Here is an 11,428-nt window from a genome sequence, read left to right as displayed (position 1 = left end):
ACAGTGGCCAGGGCATAATTGTTAATGAATGCTTGTTCAATGACTGATGAACCAACAGGCAGACTGGGTAAATAAATGAATGGCTTTGGAAAGAGGAATCATGTAGACTAACATGGGAGGTGGGGAGACCTAATAATTGCCCAGGAATAATGTGATTAAGATCTGCACAGGGGCTATGGCTGGAGAAATGAGGGAAAGATCTAAGAAATACTGTACTATGCTAGTATTTCTTGTCTGAAAGAGAAATGTGACAATGAGACAGAGATATCCTTAAAATACACTTTTGTCAAATCTGAATGCCCCTTGACAATGAGCTGAGCAAACTGCAATCAAACCCATTCTCTCCAAATGGATTGAGTGGAGGGCACGGGGAAAGGCTGCTACCAGGAATTAGGCTGGCATTTTCCAGCTCACCGTGGGGTTCCATTTTGCTTTGGGTGAGAAAATGGGCATTTTCCTTTTACAGATCTTCACCGCACAGAATAAGGCAGTAGTAGTCCCCTGAATGAAATCTGGTCATTAGTCTTTCATAATCTGCATAATACTGCCAGAGTAGTGCAGAGGGAGGGGGTCTCAGGCCAGCAAGCCAGGGACCCAAAGGGGCTCATCTGGGCCCTGTTAATACAACAAAGCACATCGCAGCCCAGCAGCCCCAGAGCTTCCTTGTGCTGAATATTCAGTAATGTGGCATAATTGGCTTGGAGCCTGCATATACTATAGGTTGAACACAGATGGCATTTTCTACAATATAAGAAATACGCTTGAGAAATAGAAGTAAGTTAGGCTCTCCTCTTTAATGTAAGACATGATTGGACTTTCAGGGATGGCTATGTAGTTCCATGTGGTTGAAGCCAGTAGAGTTGGTGGGGCTGGGAGGGGGATGAGAGACTTCATGTAAAAGATGCAGAGACACCGAATCAAGTTCATGGTTCACCTGGAGAAAAAGAGGGAAGTAAGGACTCCAGAGGCATTTCAGAACTAGGGAACAAATTGAATGTGGGTGGCCAGACATTGGCAAGACATGAGAATGACTCTTAGATTTCTCATTTGGGGAGATGGGGTGAAGATGAGTTGGGGCGTGAACATGTTGACTTGGTGTCTAGGAGTCATTTAGGTGCAGATGTTAGTTTCAATGAAAAGTGGAACTAGGGCTGGAGTTCAATAGAGAGGTTTAGGCTAGAGATACAGACATGAAATCTATAAGCATATTGTTGCTAACAAAAGTCATAGAGAGAATTCTCTCTCTCAGGGAGAATTCACAACACAAGAAGGGAAGACTGAGGAGAGAATGCCTATGGGAAAAGGGCCAGGACAGGATGGTGCCAAGGAAGCTAAGGCAAGACAAAATTTCAGCATGGAGGGGTCGTCAATACTTCGGAACACTACAAAAGGTTGAAAAGGATATGGGCTGAGAGGAAGTAATTAGATCAGTTAATTAGCAGGTCCTTGGTGCTGGAGATAGATCTCTCAGGAGGTGATGGAAATGTGTTTCTTAGAAAGGAACACCTTTTCATGGAAACAGAAAGGAATTAACAAGTAAACAAGCACAATAGAATAGAATGTAATGTTTTGGAGAACATCCTCACCATTAATAGAAATATTAGTGCCTGGGAAATTAGCAAAGAGGAAAGATGTAATCAGGCTTGGCTGTGTAGAAGAATAACTAATTTGAATCACTCATGCTAATAGCTCACCACTTATGCCTAATTAGCATGTGGCATGCTAACTATTGTGTATACTAATACATACTTGTCAGCTTAACTTTTTTTTTTGGTTGCACCATGCGCACACACGTGGGATCTTAATTCCTCGACCAGGGATGAAATCCGTGCCCCCTGCAGTGGAAGTGCAGAGTCTTAACCACTGGACCACCAGGGAAGTCCTTCAACTTCATTTTAAGTTTTATTTTATTTCACAGCTAAATTTTCTTCGGGCCTGCTCAGGCTTCCCAACTTGTAGCTTATGTAATATTGTCTGTTCACTCTCTTAAAAAGGTTTTAGAAGGAGTATTGGCTTGCACAGGAGAAAATTCTCAGATGTCAGTTTACTTCTGTGACATTTAACTTGGCAATTAGGGGCTGAGAGAGGAAAAATATAATGTATATACAGGGAAAATGGAGGCCAACTTTATGGCCTTGTCACATTCAAGAAATATGCTCGCTAATGGAGATGCTTGTTCCATTTTGAGAGAAGATTGTGTTTTTGAAAGAAGCTTTTTTCCTAGGCATCTGGTAGTTACATATAATTACCACATCCTAGGGAACACAAATGTGATGAAAACTCAGCCAATGTGTTCTTTGGAGGTCATCTTGTGAGATGTGGTTTGATGTGCATTACAACAAAACTTATTCTAAGATTTTTTTTGTTTGTTTCCCCACACAAAGACTCATCTGTTGGTTTAGGATACTAAAGTCTGTATTATTTAAAAAGGTATTGGAGTATACTTTTAATTCTATTTTAATGTTATAAGGTTTAATGGATAAACAATATAATAATAATAACTACCTTTTATTGAGTGCTGATTTTGTGATAGACATGTTGCACGTACTATAGCAGTACTCAAAAATTTGTATTGAATCATCTTTAATTTTGTCCTTAATGTTAAGAAATGTGTGTGTGCTAAATCACTTCAGTCATGTCCGACTCTTTGTGACCCCTATGGACTGCAGCTCTCCAGGCTCCTCTGTTCATGGGATTCTCCAGGCAATAATACTGGAGTGAGTTGCTATGTCCTCCTCCAGGGGACCTTACAGACCCAGGGATCAAACCAGCATCTCCTGTGGCTCCTGCATTGCAGACAGATTCTTTACCTCTGAGCCACTGGGGAAGCCCTGCTAAGAGATAGACGATATTATCAATCCCTTTTTACAGAGGAGGGGGCTAAGGGATCATCTGCCATCTACTACCCATTTCTTTCTTCCCAGTCACAGCAAACACCATTGAGTTGTCTCTGCTCCCTGTCTCCAATTTCTCCTTAGAGCTACTCTAACCAGGCTCTTGTCTCCACCATTTATAACACCTGCTCCAGTGAAGTCACCAATAAGCTTCACATTCCCAATCCATAGGTCAATTCTCAGTCACAATCGTCCTTGACCCGTCAGCGGCACTGAAGACAGTGGATCACTCCCTCTTCGATATGCTTCCTTCCTCAGCTTTCAGGACACCTCACTGTCTAGCTTTTCCTCCAGCTTCACTAATCCTTAGTCTCTGCAGGCTATGTCCTATCTCTGATGCAGTGGGGCCTCTGGACTCAGTCCTTAAAGCTCTTCTCTATTTCCACCCCTTTTTCAGGTAGTCTCACCTAGTCTCATGGCCATGACTCCCAGACTTCTCCCTCGAGCTTCAGATTTGTGTTCCTACTCAATATAACCTCCACCAGGATTTCTAATAGACATCTCCATGTGTCCAAAACACAGTTTCTGATCTTTCCCACAATAAACAAGTAAGAAAGACGGAAACCTGCTCCAAACTCTACCTTTCACAGATGGAGGCAGTAATTATACCTTTCAGCAGATGGAGACAAGATTTCCATCCTTCTGGTTGTTCAGGCCCAAAACCTTGGAGTCATTTTGACATCTTATTCTTCTCAATCATCATACCCTATCTGTCATGAAATCATGATGGATCCACCTTCAGAATATATCCAGAATTCAACCATTCCTCACCCCTGCCACTGTCATCTCTCTTTTCCTTGATCTTGCGAGGAATACCTCTGTCTACCACAGGAAGCCCTATGGTTAATTTCCTTACCTCTTTGCCCAAATGTCACCTTCTCAATTAAGACTTACCCTGACCACTCTATTTAATACTACAACCTGCACTCTCCGCCCAGCAACCCAATGCCCAATTACCCTTCCCAGCTTTTTATTTAGTCCATGACACTTTCTACCTTCTAACACATCACATAACATAGTTATTTATTATGTTAATTGTTTGTTGTCTATCCCCCACTATTAGAATGTCAGTTCAGGAGGGCCTGGATTTTCATCTGTTTTATTTGCTACTGTACCCTCAAGCACTGAATACAGAAACTTGCCTACAGCAGGCCCCATGTTTTTTGTTGTTGTTGTTGGATTGTATTAAACAGCTTAAGTATCTTGCCAAGGGTTGATGACAGAGTGACAGGTCTAGCATTTAAACCCCAGCCTCTCTGATACTATAATGATCCCATTCTACTGCTTTCCATTATAGCCTGTGGCAGTGGGTCTCAGCAGGTGTGCCCTGTACACCTCTGGTGAGTCAAGAAAGTGAAGGACTTTTACTATGCCCAAACATGCAAAATGATATGATGATGGCCATCACAAAGAATATTGTGCTGAGTAGACCATGCAATATAGAATAGATTGGAGTTCAACCTGCAAGGGAGGAAGGGGCAAAGGGCAACATCAAACAGCATCAAATGAATGTCACAGAACAACATCACCCCAGTGTCCAGAAAGACAGCAAATTCACGTGCCTCATGGGCATAGAGGTGAGGGTGGTCAGGATAGTGAATTGTTCTACTAAAACCGTGACACAGGATTGGTATGTGTTGATAAACATGAGAATAAATGTAGCCACGCTATTCCAGGCCCTGTAAGACATTGTTTTAGTGCAGTAGAGACTATATTATTATTGTGTTAAATATTTATTTGGCTGTGCCGGGTCTTATTTGCAACATGCATAATTTTCCATCTTCATTGCAGGTGGGATCTTTAGTTGGGGCACGTGAATTCATAGTTGTGGCATGTGGGGTCTAGTTCCCTGACCAGAAATTGAACCTGAGCCCCCTGCATTGGGAGCACAGAGTCTTAGCCACTGGACCACCAGGGAAGCCCAGGATCACTTTATTATTATTGACTTGTTTAGTAAACTTTCAAAAGCCCTTCAAGCTTGCTGCCAAAAATTCTGGTTTTCAAAAGTGTGTCATATCTCAATAAAAGTGTTTTTTAAAAAGCGTGCCGTAGACGTTTTAAAAGATTGTTGAGAACCCTTGCAATCAGGTTAAGTTTCACTGGCTTTAACCACTCTCCCCCTGCATAAGCAAAGCAGGGCAGTATACCTTTTTCTTGCTTTTATTTTGAAATTTTAAATATAATCAGAGGGGGTACATCCCTAATGGTCATCCAATAGTTAACACTTTGCCTTCCAATGCAGGGGGTGTGGGTTCAATCCCTAGTCAGGGAGCTAAGATCTCACATGCCTAGAGAGCAAAAAACCAAAACATGAAAAAAGAAACAGTATTGTAATAAATTCAATAAAGATTTTAAATATGGTTCACATCAAAAAATCTTTAAAAGAAATTTTTAAAATTAAAATATTAAAAAAATAAAAGTAAGCAGAGTGTTCCCTGGTGGCCCAGTGGTTAAGGTCTTCCCTGGTGGCTCAGTCGGTAGAGAGTATGCCTGCAATGCAGGAGACCCAGGTTCAATCCCCGGGTTGGGAAGATCCCCTGGAGAAGGAAATGGCAACCCACTCCAGTATTCTTGCCTGGAGAATTCCACTGACAGAGGAGCCTGGTGGCCTATAGTCCATGGCATCACAAAGAGTTGGACATGACTGAGTGTCTAACACTTTCACTTTCCAGTGGTTAAGACTCCATGCTTCCATTGCAGGGGGCAGGATTTCAATTCCTCGTCAGGGAACTAAGATCCCACATGCTGTGTGGTTCAGAAAAAAAACCATATGATGGAGATGAATTTATTTAAGATGCAGACAACAACAAAACAAGTGAGAATTCTCTGAGGGAAAGGAGTACAGGGCTTGGGAGACCCGAGTCTAGTCTAAGCTTTACAACTGAGAGTGCAACTTTGGCCAAGTCATTTCTCTTCTCAGAGCCTCAATTTCTTCCTCCATAAATAAGTGATGATGAGGTGAGGGGCAATCCTAGATGACCTGCATGCTCTCCCCCAGCTTTGACCCTGCGTGTGTCCATTATTCTGTGTTGGAGATAAAGGTGTTGCTTGAAACAGAGTCTTCAAGAGATTAGGAAGTGTTTCGATTTATTTCTTTGTCTCTGTATTTAAGTGCCTTAGGTACAGAAGATTGAGCTAATCAAACACAGCTCGTGACACATTTATCATCACTCTTGTCTTGTTGAATTTATTTGTCTGGCTTATCCCCACATTTTGGCTCTTCCCGTGTGGCTCAGATGGTAAGGAATCTGCCTGCAATGCAGGAGACCTGGGTTCGATCCCTGGGTTGGGAAGATCCCCTGGAGGGAGGGGGGAATGGCAACCCACTCCAGTATTCTTGCCTAGAGAATCCCCATGGACAGAGGACTACATGTAGCCCCCCATGGACTGGTGGGCTATAGTCCATGGGGTCACAAACAGTTGGACATGACTGAGCAACTAAGTACGGCACATCCCCACATCTCATTCACACACTCCTTCCTCCCTCATTGGCCACCATTCTCTTCTGATTAATTTACTATATTTTTGTTGGTATGTATTCTTATAAAATGTGTATTATCATTTTCAATGAATGTCTTTTTAATTTCTGTAAATGATATTACAGTACATATTATTCTTTCTTGTTTTTTTTTTTTTACCCAGCAGTGTTTTCAAAATCTATACATGCTGCTCTACGTCTAATCCCTTGCTTCTAATTGCTGAAAATGACTCCCAAACATTGTGTCCACCACATTTTGCTGCTCCACTCTCTGGGTGATGAATGCCAGATTGCCTCCAACTCCCTGTCACCATAAATAATGCTGCAATAAGAGGCATTCCAATTTAGAGAATTGTAGATGAAGGTGAGAAGAGGAAAGGCAGCTGCTTCTGAGCTGTGTCTAGAATGCTAGTTAGGTCTTTTCTTCAACAGGCTATAAAGCTTCAGGTGATGGAATTCAATGCAAATACTTCCTCCAGGGCAGTGATCAGGATCTGAGTTCTTGTGGTTCCAAGTCATTATGTTAGCAGGTTTCTTTCACTGAACAGCTGTTTGAATCAATTAACCCAGTTGGTCAGAGATTTTGACATTGGATAGACCCTTCACCTCTACCCTCAATCCCAGGAGATGAACCCACACCATTCCCCATCCCCTAGTGATGCAAGACCATGGTCTTTGACTTCAAGTGGATCTTGAAGGAGGTCAACAAATTCTTCTGTTCCCCTACTCAGCGCTTCCTCCCGTTCTCTATAGCAGCTATTTCAAACCTCGATTTTATCACTTCTCCTCTTACTCTCAGCAGGTTACACCACTTCCTACTTCAGAAATAAAATAGAAGCCACTGGATGAGAATTCCCTTCTATTCCTATTACCAAATCTATAATTTGCCTGCATCTACTCCCATCCTTTCTTCTTATTATAATAGAGTGCTCCATCTCTGTCTAGGAGGAATCCTTCCATCTGGGCTGTGGATCCCATCCTCTCCTCCCGTGCTGTCTGGGTTAAATTGTATTCTCTCAATATTTCAATCTCTCCCTCTCAATATTTCAATCTCTGTACTTCTACTAGCCACTTCTCATCACCATGCAAATGTGTTCAAGTCTTTCTGACTATAATACTATATTTTAAAAAATTTCTTATGATCTGGATTCCTTTTATTTCTTTTTCTTCCCTGATTGTTGTAGCTAGGACTTCCAGAACTATGTTGAATAATAGGGGGAAAGTGGACACCCTTGTCTTGCGCCTGATCTTAGGGGAATGCTTTCAGTTTTTCACCATTGAGAATAATGTTTGCTATAGGCTTATCATATATGGCCTTTGCTATGTTGGAAGAAGAATGGAGCTGGAGGGATCAACCTTCCTGATTTCAGATTATACTACAAAGCTACAGTCATCAAGACAGTATGGTACTGGCACAAAAACAGAAATATAGACCAACAGAACAAGATTAAAAGCCCAGGAATAAACCCATGCACTTTTGGGTACCTTATTTTTAACATAGGAGGCAAGAATATACAATGGGGCAAAGAGAACCTCTTCAGTAAATGGCACTGGGAAAACTGGACAGCTACATGTAAAAGAATGAAATTAGAACACTTCCTAACACCATACACAAAGATAAGCTCAAAATTGATTAAAAACCTAAACATAAGACTCAGTCAGTTAGTCAGTTCAATCACTCAGTCGTGTCTGACTATTTGTGACCCCCATGGACTGCAGCACGCCAGGCCTCCTTGTCCATTACCAATTCCTGGAGCTTACGCAAACTCATGTCCATTGAGTCAGTGATGCCATCCAACCATCTCATCCTCTGTCGTCCCCTTCTCCTCCTGCCTTTGATCTTTCCCAGCATCAGGGTCTTTTCAAATGAGTCAGCTCTTCACATCAGGTGGCCAAAGTATTGGAGTTTCAGCTTCAACATCAGTCCTTCCAATGAACATTCAGGACTGATTTCCTTGAAGATGGACTGGTTGGATCTCCTTGCAGTTCAAGGATTCTCAAGAGTCTTCTCCAACACCACAGTTCAAAAACATCAATTCCTCAGCACTCAGCTTTCTTTATAATCCAACTCTCACATCCATACATGACTACCGGAAAAACCATAGCTTTGACTCACAGACTTTTGTTGGCAAAGTAATGCCTCTGCTTTTTAATATGCTGTCTAGGTTGGTCATAACTTTTCCTTCAAGGAGCAACCATCTTTTAATTTCATGGCTGCAGTCACCATCCGCAGTGATTTTGGAGCCCTGAAAAATAAAGTCTGTCACTGTTTCCATTGTTTCCCCATCTATTTGCCATGAAGTGATGGGACCAGATGCCATGATCTTAGTTTTCTCAGATCATGTTGAGTTTTAAGCCAACTTTTTCACTCTCCTCTTTCACTTTCAAGAGGCTCTTTAGTTCTTCTTCGCTTACTGCCATAAGGGTGGTGTTATCTGCATATCTGAGGTTATTGATATTTCTCCTGGCAATCTTGATTCCAGCTTGTTCTTCATCCACCCCAGCGTTTCTCATGATGTACTCTGCATAGAAGTTATGCAGGATGACAATATACAGCCTTGACATACTCCTGTCCCAATTTGGAACCAGTTTGTTTTTCCATGTCCAGTTCTAACTGTTGCTTCTTAACCTGCATATAGATTTCTCAAGAGGCCAGTCAGGTGGTCTGGTATTCCCATCTCTTTCAGAATTTTCTACAGTTAGTTTTGATCCACGTAATCAAAGGCGTTAGCATAGTCAATAAAGGAGAAGTAGATGTTTTTCTGCAACTCTCTTGCTTTTTTGATGATCCAGAGGATGTTGCCAATTTGATCTCTGGTTCCTCTGCCTTTTCTAAATCCATCATGAACATCTGCAAGTTCACAGTTCACATATTGTTGAAGCCTGGCTTGGAGAATTTTGAGCATTACTTTGCTAGCTTGTGAGATAAGTGCATTGTGCGGTAGTTTGAGCATTCTTTGGCATTGCCTTTCTTTGGGACTGGAATGAAAACTGACCTTTTCCAGTCCTGTGGTCACGGCTGAGTTTTCCAAATTTGGTGGTGTATTGAGTGCAGCATTTCACAGCATCATCTTTTAGGATTTGAAATAGCTCAACTGAAAAAAAAAAACAAAATAGCTCAACTGGAATTCCATCACCTCCACTAGCTTTGTTCATAGTGATGCTTTCTAAAGCCCACTTGACTGCACTGTAGGATGTCTGGCTCTAGGTGACTGATCACACCACTGTGATTATCTGGGTCATGAAGATTATTTTTGTATAGTTCTTCTGTGTATTCTTGCCACCTCTTCTTAATAGCATCTGCTTCTGTTAGGTCCATACCGTTTCTGTCCTTTATTGTGCCCGTCTTTGCATGAAATGTACCCTTGGTATCTCTAATTTTCTTGAAGAGATCTAGTCTTTCCCATTCTATTGTTTTCCTCTATTTCTTTGTATTGATCACTGAGGAAGGCTTTCTTCTCTCTCCTTGCTATTCTTTGGAACTCTGCATTAAAATGGGTATATCTTTCCTTTTCTCTTTGCCTTCACTTCTCTTCTTTTCAATGCTGTTCGTAAGGCCTCATTAGACAACCATTTTTCATTTTTGCATTTCTTTTTCTTGGGGATGGTCTTCATCCCTGCCTCCTGTACAATGTCACGAACCTCCATCCATAGTTCATCAGGCACTCTGTCTATCAGATCTAGTCCCTTAAATCTATTTGCCACTTCCACTGTATAGTCATAAGGGATTTGATTTAGGTCATACCTGAATGGTGTAGTGGTTTTCCCTACTTTCTTCAATTTAAGTCTGAATTTGGCAATAAAGAGTTCATGATCTGAGCCACAGTCAGCTCCCGGTCTTGTTCTTGCTGACTGACTATATAGAACTTCTCCATCTTTGGTTGCAAAGAATATAATCAATCTGATTTCAGTACTGACCATCTGGTGATGTCCATGTATAGGGTCTTCTTTTGTGTTTTTGGAAGAGGGTGTTTGCTATGACCAGTGCATTCTCTTGGCAAAACTCTATTAGTCTTTGCCCTGCTTCATTAGTTATGTATTTTATGGTGGTGGTTTAGTCGCTAAGTCATGTCTGACTCTTACAACCCCATGGACTGTAGCCTACATCATATCAATAGTGTATATGTGTCAACTCCAATCTTCCAATTCCTTTCACTCTCTTTTCCCTCTTGGTATCCACACCTTTGTTCCCTGGGTCTGTGTCTCTATTTCTGCTTTGCAAATAAGATTATCTATGCCATTTTTCTATATTTCACATATATTATGTGATAGCTGTTTTTCTCTTTCTGATTTACTTCACTCTGTATTACATTCTCTAGGTCCATCCACATTTCTACAAATGACCCTATTTCATTCCTTTTTTATAGATGAATAATATTCCATTGTATATATGTACCACATATTTTTTAATCCATTCCTCTGTGAATAAACATTTAGGTTGCTTTCATGTCCTGGCTATTGTAAATAGTGCTCTTATGAACATTGAGGTGCATGTATCTTTTTTTTTTTTTTCATGAGGCCCCACTTTCACGGTCTGTATTCGTACTGAAAATCAAGATCAAGCGAGCTTTTGCCCTTCTGCTCCATGGGAGGTTTCTGTCCTCCCTGAGCTCGCCTTAGGCATGTATCTTTTTGAATTATAGTTTTCTCCTGGTATATGCCTAGTAAAGGAATTGTTGGGTCATATGGAAGAGCTACATTTTTGAGCAATCAATCATCCTTTTTAACTATGGCTTGATCTTTCACCAAAATGTCTGCCAGCAATTTACCACTAATTGTGGACTCAAGCAACTGAAAAAGTACTTCAGAGCCCCTTCCCATGAGACCATTCTCTAAGAACTAGTGCAATGTTTATAAGAAAAATAATAACTAGCCAGGAGGGGAGTACTGGCAGTCATTTTAATAGTTTGACTCCCATGAAAAAATTATATATTGAATAAGTTTCCTTAAGTGTGACAGAGCTACATCTGTGCCCCTACACACTCATCTTCCAAGATCTCACCAAAGTGTCCTTGTCCCTAATTCCAGAAGAGATATTTCTCCCTTGTCATATTTC

Source organism: Dama dama, chromosome X, assembly GCF_033118175.1.
Source record: "Dama dama isolate Ldn47 chromosome X, ASM3311817v1, whole genome shotgun sequence".
Lineage (NCBI taxonomy): Eukaryota > Metazoa > Chordata > Mammalia > Artiodactyla > Cervidae > Dama > Dama dama.
This window is presented reverse-complemented; position numbering follows the sequence as displayed.